The sequence below is a fragment of the Cornus florida genome, unplaced genomic scaffold (assembly GCF_030987335.1).
Source record: "Cornus florida cultivar Cherokee Brave unplaced genomic scaffold, ASM3098733v1 CherokeeBrave_3.0.0_Hap2_Chr08, whole genome shotgun sequence".
In the NCBI taxonomy this organism is placed as follows: Eukaryota; Viridiplantae; Streptophyta; class Magnoliopsida; order Cornales; family Cornaceae; genus Cornus; species Cornus florida.
In genome coordinates this window covers 20744937-20751180 of record NW_026775578.1, presented here as the reverse complement: position 1 = coordinate 20751180, position 6244 = coordinate 20744937, and the positions used below count along the sequence as shown (strand labels likewise).

The 6244-nt window shown below is 33.5% G+C and overlaps 1 pseudogene; it reads left to right on the top strand.

Annotated features, from left to right (window-relative positions):
• The first annotated feature begins 362 nt into the window (after nt 1-362).
• LOC132268486 (germin-like protein subfamily 1 member 13) lies at nt 363-1251 on the top strand (annotated as a pseudogene).
• Nucleotides 1252-6244: the final 4993 nt, after the last annotated feature.

Here is a 6244-nt window from a genome sequence, read left to right as displayed (position 1 = left end):
GGTTTACCTCCATCCAACACTCCCATCTACCTCCTCAGGGGTTAAGATGAACATGAATCTAGAAGAAGGAGAAACAGCAAGGGGTAAGTGAGATATGGAAAAAATGACCGACTCAATATATTGAAAGAGTCAGTGGTGTGTGGATGATATACGTAGTAGTTGTAGAATTACTCAACCATGAAATTAAAAAATAGCAACCTAATGAAGATAATTTGGGACATCCTACGTCTCACTCAAAGACAAGTCTTCCTAATCTCTATCTATAAATACCCACCTTTGCCATGCTACATTTCTCACCTCTCTCTCACCCAATTACCAATCCTACAAACAATATCAATATATATTATTCACTCCAAATTAAGATGGCCGGCATTCACTTCCTTGTAGCCATCTTGGCCCTTCAATTCTCACTTTCATATGCATTTGACCCAAGCCCTCTCCAGGACTTCTGTGTTGCTATTGATGATATGAAGTCCGCTGGTATGTATGGATATATATATATATATATATATATATATATGTATGTATGTATGTATATGTATGTATTTATATGCATCCCCTAGTCTTATTTTTTGCTTTCTCATGCATGCTTTAATTTAATTTGTTGGTAAAATAGCTAGCATATAGTCCATATATTTCATTGCATGTTGGAGCTCAATTAATGTAACGGCTGCTATTGTTTTGGGTGCAGTGTTTGTGAATGGGAAATTCTGCAAGGACCCAAAGCTTGCCAAAGCCGAAGATTTCTTCTTACCAGGGCTTAATATTCCTGGAAACACAAACAATCCATTTGGGTCAAATGTGACAGCCGTGACTGTTGATATGCTACCAGGACTCAACACTCTTGGTGTATCCTTAGCGCGCATTGACTTTGCACCCAAGGGCGTCGTCGCACCCCACACGCACCCACGCGCAACTGAAGTACTGGTTGTGGTTGAGGGCACTCTGTATGTAGGGTTTGTGACCTCCAATATTAATGGTGAAAAAAATCGTCTCTTCACCAAGGTCCTGAATCCTGGAGATGTTTTTGTGTTCCCAATTGGTCTCATTCATTTCCAATTCAACGTGGGAAAGACTAATGCAGTATCTTTTTCCGGCCTGAGCAGCCAAAACCCGGGAGTTATCACCATTGCTAACGCCGTCTTTGGATCGAACCCACCCATTTCTGTTGATGTTCTCACCAAGGCTTTCCAAGTGGACAAGAAGGTTATTGACCAACTTCAATCCCAGTTCTGATTTCACAACAATTAGATCAAAATAATTATTGGTTTGTAAAATAAGCAGATATCATATTCTGCACTAAAATAAGTGGGTTGGTTATGTACTTTTGGTTTTAACATAATAATACAATGGTTAATTTTCACATAATATAATTGTCTGAGTTTGTTAATTAACACTCGCATTCAGCATATTCCTTGAGCATATTGACCTGAACAATATATAGATAATTTATTAACTATAACTAGGTTCATAATTGAATTGAGATATATATATATATATATATATATATATATATATATATATATATATATACGCCAAAGACTATCCCTTGTTTTTTTTTGGAAAATAAAGATTACCCCTTAATTGGTTCGGAAGTACACAACTAATTAACTCTATTAAAAGAAACTCATGTCATGTATTTATACTGAGATGCATGCTTATCTCCAAAAATATTCCAACTTTGAAGGTAGTGATTAATCAAACTATTTGTGGAAAATGCACCCAAAAAATAGCAATATTGGCTTCAAGAAACTACCGCTCATTATTTTGACCTTTTGAAATCCATCCTATAAAACATGATTGATAGATCATATATTACTAAAGACTAAAGTAACACCTTCTCTATGATTTAATAATAATTACTTGATATAAGAGAGAAAAGTCATGGACTTGGTCCTTTTACTGATACCAGAAGATGCAACATCTCCATCAACACCAGAATGGGTTAGGTCATTAGTATTTTTAGTTTGTCATTGCTCTGGAGAGAAAAAGAAAAATAAATTTAACATATTGAATTAATGTACAAGAAATTCAAAAGTTGGGACTCGATCTTTTTTTTATTAGTATACTCACTTTTTAAATTCTTTTCTAAGGCTCTACAAAATCAATCAAAATATAACTGCTAAAATTTATATTATGAATTTTTCCAATCAACTGAACAAGGTCCCTTTAAATTTAGTAAGATATTATAATTTTTTAAAAATAAATAAAACTGTATGACTACAATGGTCTTGCTCTCACATAGCAGATTGTAGAGAATATAAGCCTTAACTGTGACAAATTAAAACCCTAACTCAAGCGGTGGAACCGTGGAAATAGACAAACTTGGTGAGGATCAAACGTGATTTCTTCTTCTTCTTTGGATGGGTCTTTCACGAATTAGAATTACAGTCCCCCTTCTTTTAATTTTTAAATCATAAAGTTTATATATGGCTCCCAAATTATTACTCTAAAAGATAAAAAAATTATTGATTAGGTGGTACTTCTGCAGACGCGAGGGAAAAAAAATAAATAAATATTACTGTGTTAATATTGCAGTAGTTAGTCATAATAGAGTAAAAGGTTAAAGGCACCTGGTGACCATTAATAAAAAAAATTTGGGCAATTTACACAAATCACCCTTGAGATTTTGTTTTTATATTGTGCATGTAGATAAAAGTTATAGTAATTTTACAGAAAGGTTTATATTGACCGTTTGACCAATGAATCAATATAAATTTACATTTTAAACCTTAAAATTAAAGTATTTATTTTTAATTAAAAAAATAAAAGTTTCTGTATATTGACAAGTTTCATTTTTACCCCTCAAAAAGTGATACACCTCTATCACTTCCCTATACAAATAGAATGCAAAATGGGTTTGATTTGCCTTTAAAAAAAAAATTGCAAAATGAGTTTGGGTTTGTAAATATATAGGCCAAAAAGCATATAACCCCTCTCAACTATCAAAAATTAGCATTTTACCTCATTGGATTACAAAATCGAGCAAGTCAGTACCACAACTATTAAAAATTTGAAGTTTGACCCCCTGACAGTCATTTTCCGCTCATTTTCGGTCACCGTCATTGTACATTTACAAAAATGCCCATTATAATTAACATTTTAAATATGGCAAATAAAATTAAAATTGAGAAATACCATCAGTACCCTCATGCTATATACGTCTTATATTGGTAATTAAAGTTTCAAAAATCGAGAGTGTGAATGAGGAAAGGTCTTCAATGCTTAGGGAAGAAAAGAAAAGAGGAAAGGTCGCGATGTTAGGGTTTATGAGCGTGACTAAGATTTATGAGCTCTGAACTGCGATTTCTAGGGTTTTCTTGAGTGAATTTTTGGATAGTGTTAAGGAAGAAGAAATTGGATTTGTGATAATTGATCGTGGAAGAAGGATATTGCTAGTATAACCTATTATAAAGAATCTATTTTAAATTAAAATTAAAATATTAAAATCAAGGGATAATTTCACTGACACCCCAGTAATTTGGCTAAATATCAGTCTAAAACATCTTTCGAAAACAACTATCAGTTAGGTTCAATATCGCTTTTCCATCACTAGCTTCGTTAAAAACGTGTGAAAAAACATGTTTGCCCCTAATTTTTTAATCACATTTAATACAAAATATCAGATAAGGTAAATGATTTTTATACCCCTTATTAAACTCTTACCTACCCACTCTTTCGCCAATACACAAACACACTTTCTCTCTCCTCTATCTCTATCTGTATTAGACGTTCTCTCTCCTCAATGACGTTTATCTGTCTCTCTCTCTTCTCTACAGATCAAAACCACTATCTCTCTTCTCTACAGATGTGACCCACAGATTACAAAACCATGAAACCCTAACTAGTTTCAGAGTCGTAGTTCTAGAGTCCAAACTTCATACCATCAAACACTAGTTCTAGAGCCATATACCTTTCATCCAACTGTGTACCGCCGATCAAGTCCATTTCAGGCCCTTTTCATGTACAATTGACCCATTTCAGAGTCGTTTGCACGATAATCTCAGGTTTTGTTTTTTTTCGAAGAACCCTAATCTAATCGTTGCTATGTTATTGTTTTGTTTTCTGCATGTTATTATTTTCTTTTTAGCATGTTATTATGCAATTAGGATCTTCTTTTTTCGTGGAATAAGAGGGTGTAATTAACCCTAATTCTAGCAAAACCCCCATAATTAATTAGGGTTAATTGATGGGGCTTTTGCTGGATTAACCCTAATTTAGGTTAATTTTAGGGTTTATTATTAACCCTAATTTAGAGTTATTTATCATTGGTATTTTATTGTTTTGTTTTGTGTATGCCAAAATTGTATTTCTTTTTTTTTTTCATGGAATAAGGGTGTAATTAACCCTAATTCTAGCAAAACCCCCATGATTAATTAGGGTTAATTGATGGGGCTTTTGCTGGATTAACCTTAATTTAGGGTTATTTTAGTGTAAATTAACCTTTGGGTTTACTTTTAACATGTTTATTTTTTTTGGATTAAGGTTAATTGTTTTTAGCAATTACTTTTACCATCCTTTATTTTGACTGTTAGCAATTAGTTTTGTTTGTTAGCATGATTATTCTTATTCTTATTCTTATTCTTATTCTTTTTCTTTTTCCTTCTTTTTTTTTTTTTTTTTTTTTTTTTGGCAGATTCAAATGGCATCTGATACTTTGCATGATATCATTGTTCACTATGAGGGACACATATATGTGATAGGGAATATTAATCCTGAAAAGTATAGTTATTTGTCACTAAATACTCATGTTACCTACTTGCTACGTGATGAAGTGTGTCATGAGAAAGGTTCTATGGCATTTAATATTTATTTTCAAATTCCTGATTGTACTGATAGAATGTTACTAGAACTAGATGAAGATGTAATTATCATGTTTGAGTTGATGAAGGGCTGTAAGGATATAAATGTATTTGTTGAAGTTGCTCAGTATTGTTTAGCTTCATGTAGTAATAGTGCAGGCTCTAGTAATGCTTTTGAGGTGGAGGAAGACAGTGATGTTGAGGAAGTCATTCCAAATGAAATAGTGATGTCAGATGAGGGGAATGATGAGGGGAGTGATGAGGAGAGTGATGATGAGAGGAATGATGAGGGGGGTGATGGTGGTGAAGGAGATTCTCAGTATAGTTTTTCTGACAGTGATGATGAAGAGTGGACTGGTGTTCATGAGGGAGGGAGAATTAATAATTTGGGAGATGACAATTTGGATAATATTGACTTGGAGAAGGAGACTTCAGAGCATAGCAATGGTGAGTTTTCTGATTATAGTGAGGATTATGATTTCAGTGGAGAAAGTGAAAGTAAGAAGGAAAAAGAGACATGTGAGGGTCAAAGTAGAAAAAATAAAATTAGAAACAGAAAATATAAAAATATAACTATGAAGTATTTACACAGAGCTTTGAAGGGAAAGCCATTCAAATATGGTGAGGGGGGTAAAATTGTATTTGAGAAGTTCCATCTCTTTGATAGTATCCAACACTTTAGAGATATCTTGGTAGAATATTCTATCCAAAAAGGTTTTAAACTTGTGAGGGAAAAAAATGAAAGGAAAAGAATTACCTGTCACTGTGGGAATGCAGGCTGCAATTGGGGAATTCATGCAATCCTATTGCCTGACAAAATGTCTTTTATAAAAAAAATAGTTGGCTTAGAACATTGCTGTATCGGAACATTTAACAACAAAGGTGTGACTTCTACATTTATAGCAAAAAAGCTTCTCGACAGGTTCGGAAAGAATTCTGACATTTCAGTAAAGGATTTGAGACAAGAAGTTGGAGAGAAATTTCTTACAGTTGCTACTGATATAAGTTGTTAGAGGGCTAAAAAGAAAGCAAAAGAGGAGATTGAGGGGAGTCATACTGAGTCATATGGAAAGCTATGGAAGTTTGTAGCTGAGGTGGTGAAAAAAAATCCAGCTAGTTTAGTGTTCACAAGGGAAAATGCAGATGAGCCTCAAAGATTTAAAAGAATTTTTTTTTTATCATTTGCTGCATGTCAGAATAGGTTTGTTAATAGGTGCAGACCATTTATTGGTATTGATGGATGCTTCTTGGAGGGACCTTTTGGAGGTACTTTACTTAGTGCTATAGGACTTGATGGAAATAATGGGTTATATCCATTTGCTGTTGCCATTATTGAAATTGAAGGAAAGGACAGTTGGAAATGGTTTTTAGATCACTTGCACAAGTTCCTTGGTGATACAGTTAGAAATATTCCTTGGACCTTTATATTAGATGGGCAAAAG